Source organism: Schistocerca americana, chromosome 1 (assembly GCF_021461395.2).
Source record: "Schistocerca americana isolate TAMUIC-IGC-003095 chromosome 1, iqSchAmer2.1, whole genome shotgun sequence".
Taxonomy (NCBI): Eukaryota; Metazoa; Arthropoda; class Insecta; order Orthoptera; family Acrididae; genus Schistocerca; species Schistocerca americana.
Genome location: NC_060119.1, coordinates 931332968 through 931345337, shown reverse-complemented (window position 1 = coordinate 931345337; position 12370 = coordinate 931332968).

The window sequence follows — 12370 nt, the reverse complement described above, 5'->3', positions numbered from 1 at the left end:
ACTGTTAGTAATTTTCTTTCTTTTTAATATTTTTTTTTTATTTGTCAAACTTGTCATGCCTTACCTTTGGAATAATTTTGTTTATTAACTATTCTGTAAACTTTTATGTGATATGTTGTAGACTGCTCATTCATTTTTACATATGTTGATGTGTTCATAATTTAAGTTTCATTTGTGCAATAAGATGCCAAATTGAAATTTATTATTATTTGTGGCTCCCATGAGAGCTTTGTACATTCCATAAAGTAATATTATTTATTTACCTGCTGTATGCTGCATAATGTCATTACATGTGCACTGCATCTCATGTTGCAATAAGCATGCTTTAAAAGTACAATTTTTGTATCTAGACTATGATATTCTGCTGCATGCATTATGTATTAAAACCATTGGTTCCCTTCCCCAACTTTTCCATTCTGTGTGGGCATTTTGTGTGTGTGTGTGTGTGTGTGTGTGTGTGTGTGTGTGTGTAAACAACTATATTATCATCCTTTCAAATAGTTTCTTCTGTTGTATATTTATTTCATATTTAATAAATATAGATGTGTATCTGTCAGCAATGAATTCAATGTAACTGTTCCATACAGTCAGTGCCTCATATATGTTGTGATTGCTAATGTGCCTAAATTCACAGCTGCACAATCAAGGAACATGTGTTTGGCCTTAACAGCCCATGTATGTGTAATGTATGTTTGTAAGTTTGTAAGTAGTGTGTTTATCTTGATAGTAGATTTAAAAGCCAGTATGTACTGTGCTAATAATTTATTTTTGCCATGAATACTCCTTGATCTCAAGCATGCATTTGTTTAAGCTTGATCACAGAAACATAATTAATGTAAATTATTTATTGATGTACAGAAGATGTGAAGCACTATTGTGCCCTACAAAATGTGTGAAACATTTGTTTAAATAAATTTTGCTGATTTTTTTAGTGAGTTGTCTTTGTTAAGTTATCCCTCCAATTACACATGGTGCATTGTGTTCCATATCAACATATAGTATCCATGGTTCATTGTACATGCAAAGAGAAATGAAAGAAATAGATACACATAATTACCATGTATATAAGCAAAGTGCAAATATGATGATGAAATTAGAACAACACAACTACAGTGCCCATTTTTTAACAGTTCTATGCATCTCCCCGTACTGATCCCCAGCTGTCCCTTGATCAGTTGCCATGAACAGTGTAGGATAAAGACTGCTCTCTTCCAGGCTGCAATGTGGCCATACTTTAGTGCCAAGGAAATTTTACTTATTGTTATCTTAAGCAATGTTTCAGAAGGTTAAGCAATGTGAAAGGCTTTTTCCCCCTCAGTGCTGCCATGTGTTGGCCAATATCATTCATTCCACGTTTCTCTTTGCTACCATGTGTTGGTAAATTCATACTAATGTACCTTCCACTGTTTCCAGACAAAATTGCCTTGTGGATGTGAAATTGGTCATCATCATCATTTAAGACTGATTATGCCTTTCAGCATTCAATCTGGAGCGTAGTCCCCCTTATAAAATTTCTCCATGATCCCCTATTCAGTGCTAACATTGGTGCCTCTTCTGATGTTAAGCCTATTACTTCAAAATCATTCTAAACCGAATCCAGGTACCTTCTCCTTGGTCTACCCCGACTCCTCCTACCCTCTACTGCTGAACCCATGAGTCTCTTGGGTAACCTTGATTCTCCCATGTGTGTAACATGACACCACCATCTAAGCCTGTTCGCCCTGGCTGCTACATCTATAGAGTTCATTCCCAGTTTTTCTTTGATTTCCTCATTGTGGACACCCTCCTGCCATTGTTCCCATCTACTAGTACCTGCAATCATTCTAGCTATTTTCATATCTGTAACCTCAACCTTATTGATAAGGTAACCTGAATCCATCCAGCTTTCACTCCCATGCAACAAAGTTGGTTGAAATATTGAACAGTGCACAGATAACTTAGTCTTGGTACTGACTTCCTTCTTGCAGAAGAGAGTAGATCATAGCTGAGAGCTCACTGCATTAGCTTTGCTACACCTCGCTTCCAATTCTTTCACTATGTTGCCATCCTGTGAGAATATGCATCCTAAGTACTTGAAACCGTCCACCTGTTCTAACTTTGTTGATCCTATTTGGCACTCAATCCGTTTATATCTCTTTCCCACTGAAATTACTTTCGTTGTAGAGATTCTAATCTTCATACCATAGTCCTTACATTTCTGATCTAGCTCTGAAATATTACTTTGCAAACTTTCAATTGAATCTGCCGTCACAACTAAGTCATCCGCATATGCGAGACTGCTTATTTTGTGTTCACATATCTTAATCTCACGCAGCCAGTCTATTGTTTTCAACATATGATCCATAAATAATATGAACAACAGTGGAGACAGGTTGCAGCCTTATCTTACCCCTGAAACTACTCTGAACCATGAACTCGATGTACTGTCAACTCTAACTGCTGCCTGACTATCTATGTAAAGACCTTTAATTGCTTGCAAAAGTTTGCCTCCTATTCCATAATCTCACAAATCAGACAATAACTTCCTCCTAGGAACCCGGTCATATGCCTTTTCTAGATCTATAAAGCATACATACAATTCCCTGTTCCACTCGTAACATTTCTCCTTTATTTGCTGTAAGCTAAAGATCTGATCCTGACAACCTCTAAGAGGCCTAAACTCACACCGATTTTCATCCAATTGGTCTTCAACTAATACTCGCACTTTCCTTTCAACAATACCTGAGAAGATTTTACCCACAATGCTGATCAAAGAGATACCTCTGTAGTTGTTAAAGTCTTTTCTGTTTCCATGTTTAAAGATTGATGTGATTACTGCTTTCATCCAGTCTGATGGAACCTGTCCCCAGTCCCACGCTATTTTAATTATACTGTGTAGCCATTTAAGACCTGACATTCCACTGTATTTGATGAGTCCCGATTTAATTTCACCCACCGCAGCCACTTTATTGCACTGCAATCTATTGACCATTTTCTCCACTTCCTCAAATGTGAGCCTATTTCCATCACCATTCCCATCCCATTGTACATTGAAATCTGAAACATTACTGATCGTATTTTCACCTACATTGACCAACTCTTCAAAATATTCCCTCCATCTGCCCAAGGCATCAACAGGATTCACCAGCAGTTTTCCTGACCTGTCCAAAATACTTGTCATTTCCTTCTTACCTCCCTTTCGAATACTGCTAATTACAATCCAGAATGGTTTTCGAGCAGCTTGACCCAAAGTCTCGAACCCGTTTCCAAAGTCTTCCCAAGATTTCTTCTTGGATGCTGCAATTATCTGTTTGGCTTTGTTTCTTTCTTCAACATAACTTTCTCTGTCTACCTGAGTTCTAGTATGTAGCCATTTTTGATACGCCTTCTTTTTCCTTTCACAGGCTGCCTTGACTATGTCGTTCCACCAAGCTGTTTACACACTACTGTTCCAAGACAGTCTTTAGCCACTTCTAGTACTGTGTCCCTGTACCTTGTCCATTCCTTTTCCAATGACTGTAATTGACTACATTCAACTAACTGGTACCTCTCTGAGATCACTGTTATGTACTTGTGCCTGATTTCCTTATCCTGAAGTTTCTCCACTCTTATCCTCCTACATATGGACCTGACTTCCTGCACTTTCAGCCTCACGATACCAATTTCACTGCAGATTAAATAGTGATCAGTATCATCAAAGAATCCCCTGAACGCACGTATGTCCCTCACAGCCTTCCTGAATTCCTGATCTGTTATCATATAGTCAATGACAGATCTGATTCCCCTGCCTTCCCAAGTATACCGCTGAATGTTCTTATGTTTAAAAAAGGAGTTTGTGATTACTAAGCCCATACTGGCACAGAAATCCAAGAGTTGCTTCCCGTTCCTGTTGGCCCCCATATCCTCTCCAAATTTACCCATAACCTTTTCATACACTTCTGTTCGATTTCCAATCCTGGCATTAAAATCACCCATGAGCAGAACACTGTCCTTGTCCTTTACTCTAACAGCTACATCACTGAGTGTGTCATAAAAACTATCCATCTTATCTTTATCTGTCCCTTCACAATGCGAATATACTGACACAGTCCTAATTTTCTTGCTAGACACTGTCAAATCTATCCACATCAGTCATTCGTTTACATACCTTATTGCAACTACACTGGGTTCCATTTCTTTCCTGATGTAAAGCCTTACACCTCATTGTGCTATTCCTGCTTTGACTCCTGACAGGTAGACCGTGTATTCTCCCACTTCCTCTTCTTTCTCACCCCCTTACCCGAATGCCACTAACAGCTAAAACGTCCAACCCCATCTTACTTGCAGCCTCTGCTAGCTCTACCTTCTTCCCAGAGTATCCCCCATTGATATTAATAGCTCCCCATCTCGTTACCATTCGTTTGCTGAGTCGTATCTTAGGAGTCCCTGGTTTGTCAATTAGAGGTGGGACTCCGTCACCTCCAAAGGTCCGAGGCATTTTGCTCTGATTGTTGCCAGCATCATATTTAAAGTTCCAGGGAAGCAGGTAAAAAATTTAAACTAATATCTTCATAATTTTTAACTCAACTTGACATCATCAACATCATTGTCCTTAACACATATTGGCACAGAACACACTTTTCAGCCTATTCAGGTAAAGTTGTTCCCTGTCAGGACCCCTTCCTGAAATTGTTAATCATAAGGAGGATGAAATTTGTAGGATCATCAATAAATAAATAAATAAATCATCAATAAATAAATAATAAAATAAATGATGACCAAAGATTCATAACTAACATATTAAGGCAATTAACAGTACTTAAAAATAGTTTCATTGTGAAAGAGACAGCGTTCAAATGCATTTCAATAACTAATTTAAATTTTTCCTGCACACTCCGCCTCCTGAAATTGCACCTGGCAGTCTCTAGCCCCTGCACAATGCGCCAGACAGTGCTCTTCTCTCCCCACACCCACACCCATACCCTGCTATCCCACACCCTTCCCTGTCCTACTCCAGATAGTTGTTCATGTGACATTCATATTTTGGTGGAAGCTGTTGGTGCACGAGGTGCGCTTGCTTGTGTGAATGTGTGTGTGTTTTCTTTGCTGAAGAAGACCTTAGCTGAAAGCTACAATGTGTAACAGTCTTTTCATTAAGCCTGTCTGGATCTCCACCGATCATCTTTAAGGATAGTAGCAATTTATCCTTTTTTTAATATTGTTGATATTCCAACATGGAGTTTCCACTGTTTAATTTAAATAACATATTTCATTAATTGACTTGCTAAAGGAGGTCAGTGGCCTTGACAAAGCTGAATCAAAGTGGATTGTTAATAAATATCTACGTGGGCAGATGTCCATTGATTCTATTTACCAAATAAATCTGCTTATTGAAGTTGCTGAAGCAACCAGGGGTGTGTGTCATCTTCTCGGTAGCATCCAACAAATCACTCAGATGTTACATCCTACCATTTCTAGGAGCAGTTTGGATCATAAGTAAACTGAACAACAAATTGACAACTGCTTACTTCCATATGTGTCTCTCATCTGTTGAGTGTGCCTGTCAAACAGTAGGGATTAGATTTCATAAGTGTGTTAGTAAATATAATGTTTGTAGACAGTTCAGTGTGTGGAGCAACAGATGGTGAGATGTCAATCAGTCATATAACTTTAGTTTTGCAATTAACTGGACTGTAACTGCCTGTGTATCTAAATGTTGGTTAACATTTCAGTATGTTTTGTTGTTAAATTAGATTGACTGTAAGGCCTTAGATTCTGTGCCCAGTTTTCTTGTACTTTGCAGGGAAAGCTACAGGAGCTTCTTTTTGAAAGTTATTGCTATATTTCGTTCATTAAATATCTGTCTCATGAGAAGTATAATAATTATATTTGCCAAAGCCTTACGAAGGTCAAAGAATCTTTCTTGAACCGCACAGAAAACTTCATACCTCGCAGTCAACTTCTGAATACTACGAGGGGCTTTCAGTAAGTAATGTAACACTTTTTTTCTCACCCAGTTTCAGTTGAATAAAATGCATTATAATATGATCCCTGGATGAATAAGTAACTAAGCTACTAACCCAATAGGTGATACTGACATGTTTTTTTATGGTTGTCATTGTACATTGCAAAGCTGAGACTAAGCAATTTCATAAATCAAATTATAGGTATTACTCATAATTAAGATTATAAATCAAAATGCTATCCAATGCTGAATGGCAACTATCTTTATTCCACTTGCTTACAACCAAAATTCTCTTGACAGCTACTAAATGCTGTATCTAGAATGTTATTATCAAAGAATAAATAAGTGCAAACAACTCAGCCATTTGGCCAAAGGATAATCAGTATTTCATTTGCTGCCATCAACTGACGTCTCCCACACAGCCCTCCCCCCCCACCCCCCCCCCCCACCCCCCTCTCAATGATAGAGCAGAGCTTCCCTCTCAATGATAGAGCAGAGATCTACATCATAGTTGTTGACCCGCTCTTGTATATATCACCGGACCCTCTGCATTTGTTTGAGCCCTGGTTGACTTCTCTTACGTGCATCAGTTGTTCTGCCTATTTGTCAAGCGTGACTGCAGTCTCTGCTGCAGTACTCCTTTTTTCCTGCTGTTGCTTATGCATGTACCTAGAGAGCACATTTGAAGGCTTAATCCATTTCCATGACACTGTAAAATGTTGGTCATTATACTCCATTTGAAGCATATGTCCACTGCATCTTAACATCCAGAAAAGTTCTAAGTGTGGAGGTTGCAGTAGCATGCACACAGAATCAGTTCATTACATCACACATGGGCATGTTGCAATGTCTCTGTGTACAAACATCTTTTGAATTTCATGATGTGATGCGTTAGTCGAACGTAGCTTTGCTATTTAGCTTTACTTGCTGTAATATGTACAGCAGCTCTGGTTCCATAAACAACTGTTTTTTCTGAAAAGAACTCCAATAGCCGATGTAACTTTTCTGCATAAACCATTTCAAAGGTAGGCACCCCAATGTCTGGTTTTACTGCTGTGTACAATTCTAACAAAATCAGTGGTCATGCTGCTGACCAACAATTATCATGGCACATAAGTGCAGCTTTCAGAGTTCTATGCCATCTCTCCACCATTCCATTGCTTGAGGGCTCATAGCTTGTTGTATGGTGGTGTTGGAATCCACATAATCTGCATATTTCCAGAAACAATGTTGATTCAGGTTGTTACCCCTACTGTGACACGGGCAGGACAATTAAATCATGAAATCCATGTAGACATGAATGCCCTTGCTGTCGCCTCCACTGATACATCTCCTACCGGAATGCTTCTGCCCCATATGTATGCGTGTCCACAGCCGTAAACAAGTAACGGTATCCCTCCAATGGTGGAAGTGGACCCACACAGTCTATGTGCATGTGAGAGAATAGACTTGTCATTTCTGGAGAGCCTCCCACTGGTTGATACACTTGTCTGCCAACTTTGTGTTTCTGACAGGCTATACACATCTTTGCCCACTGGCAGCAACCCTCTGTCATACCTATTCAGAAAACTTATCTGTCATCAGCTTGACAGTCATGTTCATTCTGGGATGCGCTAGGCTGTGGATGCTGTCAAAAACTGACTTTTGTAGCGACTGCCTCACAAATGACCTCAGTAGAGCACTTGATATATTGTACCAAAGTAGGGCTCCCCTGCTCATCCACAGCACTTGTTTTAGTTTAAGGGATGTGGGGTTGTTTCACAGCAGTTGTTGTAGCTGCTCATATGTAGCTTAATCAGCTCTTAACTGGTCATAATTTACTGTGGCGGAAATTGCGCTGATCCTCTGGAAAAAATCAGCACTATGTTGTCTGCCCTTTTTATGTGCCTAATATCATTCGTAAATTGACCTACAAATTTCAGTAGGCAGAACTGCTGAGGAGAACAGCCTTCTTCCATACCCGGGAAAGCGTATGTGATCAGCTTATGATCAGAGTACATTATAAATTGCCATGCATAAACGTATATACAGAAGTGCTGTATGGCTTCATAAATTGTCAATGACTTCCTGTCATATGCACTCCATTTAGTTTGAGATTCTGGTAGCTTTCATGAAAAAAACCTAAAGGATTCCATCCACCTCCCACACTTTGCTGGAGCACTGCACCAATAGCCATCTGGTTGGTGTCCACAATTGCCAACAGTGCCAATAGGTGAGACAACAGTATCGCATTTGCAAACTTGCCCTTACCTTTTGAAAAGCTTGCTGCTTGGTCAGTGTCCAAAGCAGGAGTTGCTTGCCTGTTGTGTTTCTCAGTGGTGTCTGCATCTCTGCTGTCCCCCAGGTAGACGGCATCTATAAAAAGGTTGACGATTCATAGGAACTGACGCAACTGTTGATAATCTTTCTATTACGGAATGTTCTGTAGCGCCTTCACTTTTCCCTTGATAGGGTGCATATGTCACTTGATTCTGCTGAAGAACACATTTTGCTTCATTTACTACAATGCCTAATTTCCTTATTCTGTTGAGTATTGCTTTACAGTGTCCCTCATGCAACTCAGCTGTCCTTGAGAATATTAATTCATCATTGACATATACAAAGCACAAATCCAGACCCTTCAACACCTCATCTGCAAATCTTTGCCAGGTCTGAGCCACATCCTTCAGTCCAAATGGCATATGGAGGTGTATCTTGAGAAACTTATTTCAAAATATGTACCCAGTTCATCGACATCAAAGTATATTTCTTGTTGCAAACAATGACTGAAAAGATTACCTGCAGGTCAATTCAGTGCTGCCATTCTCAGTTGTATGAGTACTTTGTTATCAACTGCCAAAAATATGTCCTCATTCGACATCAACTCCTCTTTATACACATTTGGTATGAAGTGAAAGTCTGGATATTTATTCATAGAATGCAAATGGTGTAGGGTTTACTCACTCATGTAGGTTTTGTATTTTTCTCAAACACATTTTGGATTGGGTGGAAAACTTTTTGTCAGTATGGTTGCAAATAACATGCATATTTGCTGTGGGTGGGCAGTATTCGATGCCTCAGTGAACGCAGAATCCCAGTTTGCATCGTTTTCAAGATGATTTAATTCTTGGTAAGTTTTGCAATAAGTGGCACATTTACTGTTGAACATTTACTATTTGTTATCAATTTTTGGAAGAATTTTGATCCACATACGTTGATTAACAGCAAACAAAAGTAAAAGCATTCTGCATTGTTTGGGTGAATAATCTGCAGATGGCCTAATGTGTCTTTCTGAGGTGTGTGCAGTAAATTCAGGAATGTGAACTGTGGTGACATTATTACTAAATGTGTCCAAACAAGACAAACATGCTGTTACTGTTTTCTAGGTTGCTGGAGGTCAAGCACCGGTAGACATCCATTGGAAAATGAAGAATGTGTATGGGACACAACCACTGTTGTGCAATGGTGCACCAAATTCCCTGTTGGTGGAATTCGACAGAAGACTGGGAGGCCAGTCTCAAATGAGACACACTCGAGCACTAGCCCTTTAGTTCTATCTCTCTCCATGCAAATATGTTGCCCTCTATCCCTTAAAAAAGGCCTTGAAGGGTTGACAATTCCCGCAGCGGGGAGTTATAAACTTCTTCACGCAGTTGGACACAGTGTTTTAACAAACAGCTATCTTCAACCTGGTGCACCAGTGGGATGATTGTCTTAATGCTCATTGTGAGTTTGCTTGATTGGCTTATCAGTTCTGGACTATACAGTTTTCAGATATAAACTTTTTGATCACCCCCTTATATTAATGTAGTGTCCTAGCTGATGTTGATGGATAGATGTTGTTGCATTTCCCACTCAAAAACTGCCATATTACTTCCTTTGTTGGCATATTTGCAAATGTATTTCATCAGTTTCACCAAATTGCAACACTCATCACTGATGTGTGCTCTGTACTTTTTTTAGAATAACAGTGAACATGGTACAACCCAATGATTATCAACTTCAACACCACTGCTTCATACAAAACTGATGGATTTGACACCATCTTCAGTTGATAGTCAATGACGGGGGGGGAGGGGGGGGGGATATCCATCATTCATTACTACTGATGCACATGATGAATTATTGTGTTGAGTATTCCATATGGGACATGAATCATGTTTTTGGTGATGACTTCAAATAAAGCTGAGTCATTGTTGACATCTGATATTCCTGCTGAGATGATTAATTTCATGTAGTGTGATAGGTACTTGTACAGAGATAACTTGATAAATTTGGTATGTGATTTTTTTTGAGCAACCAGATCAAAATGTGTGCACATGCCAGCCCTTTTTTTTTTTTGTCATTCAATGGCAGACATCAAACACTATTTGTTTCCAAAAACATGATGCCTGACAATGAAATTCATTACAGATTTCAATTTTTGTTTCAACACAAGTGCAGAAATTCATGATGCTTTTGAGAATGATTGTCCAGTTAACAGATTTTTTAAAAATTTCAGCCCACGATATGAGCAATATTGTTGTCATTGGTTCTATGTTATAGTAAATTATAGTAATCTCCATGCTGGTACTGTGAATCGGATTCATCATGGGTTATTGGAACTTTTTAAGCTGATATTGCCCTTTCTCTGGGGAGGGCATGTCTTGCTTTTTATGATCAACAATGTCCAAGTGCTACTGGTCATGTGTATGTAAGTAGGTGGTAAGCCATTGTTTGGATTTCATAAGGAGTGGTAGTTGACTCTGTGTGAGGGACATACAAGGGGTTTTTAGATTAGGTGACTCTCCATCTAATCCAGATAACAATAGCTGTAGGAGACCCAGAAGTATCAGTGTAAGATTGAAAGAAAATGCCTTCCATGGGTGAAAGTATTAAGATCCTAGTGGTTAACTGCCAAAGCATTTTCAGTAAAGTGCCAGAGTTCAAAGTGCTCCAGAAAGCAGTGAAGCTTATATAACACTAGGTACAGAAAGTTGGTTGAAACCTGAAACTGATAGCAGTGAGATTTTTGGGGAAAATTTTAAGTTTATGTTGAAAGGATTAGCTGGTGTATTTGTCACAACAGACAAGACATCACATCACTGAGATAGAAATTGAAGCTGCATGTAAGATTGTTTGGCAAGACTCGATATCAGCGGTGTGAATAAAATGGTAATTGGATCCTTCTATCACCCACTAGACTCACCTCCTGATGTACACATTAGAGAAAATCACAGTTTACTTGTACGTAAGTCCCCCAATCATACTGTAATCTTCGGTGGAGGCTTTAATCATCCAACAATCAACCGCAAAAATTACAGTTTTGTTAGTGGTGGGCATAATAAGACATCCTGTGAAACGTTACTAGATACCTTCTCTAAAAACTACCTAGGACAAATAGTTTTGAACCCTACTCATGACAGAAATATATTGGATCTAATGGCAACAAATAGACTTGACCTCTTTGAGGATGCCCACAATGAAAATGGTATCAGCAACAATGACGCATTTGTGGCAATAATGATACCAAAGTACAATGGACAACCAAAACAAGCAGAAAGATACATATGTTCTGTAAAATAGTTGACTATGCTCTATTGTGTCCTTGTGTGTGTGTGTGTGTGTGTGTGTGTGTGTGTGTGACAGTATGAGAAAGGGGAGTGGGAAAGAGATGAAACAAAAGAAAGAATGGTCTGATAATTTTACATTAAATACAAGTAGCTTTACCCATAGTGGTGTGCCCAGTGTTGAAAACCTCATTTGGTTTGGCACACAGTTTCATCTTAAAATGAATGTATCCAGCTTTGATCTATTCTGGCAATACTGGTGTGTTGAAGGCAAGTATAAGTGTGGCTGTTTTCTGAAGCCTACCATTCACCCACTTCATTATTTGGGGGGGGGGGGGATTTGTACCGTCATCATGATCCAACAATCAGTTGGAAAAATTACAGTTTCATTAGTGGTGGGCATAGTAAGGCATCCCGCAAAACATTACTAAATGCCTTCTCTGAAAACTACTTAAAACAGGTAATTCAGAACCCCACTCATGATTAAAATATACTGGACCTAATGGCAACAAACAGACGTGACCTCTTTGAGGAAGTCCACATTGAAACTTGCATCCGTGACCATGATGTGGTTGTGACAACAATGATTACTAAAGGACAACTAAAAGAAGCAGAAAGATATATATGTTCAGTAAACTAGATAAAAAATCAGTAGTGTCATATCTCTATGAGGAACCCGAAACTTTCAGCACAGAATAGCTGACCATGTAATGGATAGATATGTAGTGTAAAAGAGGGTAAAGTCAAGGCTACCCAGCCATTGACCTTCATCTGTGCAAATGCGTACAGGTTGCCTGAACTCTTACAGGAATCCTCACCTTAGTGCGCGCGAGTAATGAGTGAATGGGCAAATATCTATTAGGTACATTACGTATGTAGATTGAAGACAGCTGGGAATGCGGGTCTCACGGGAAACGTG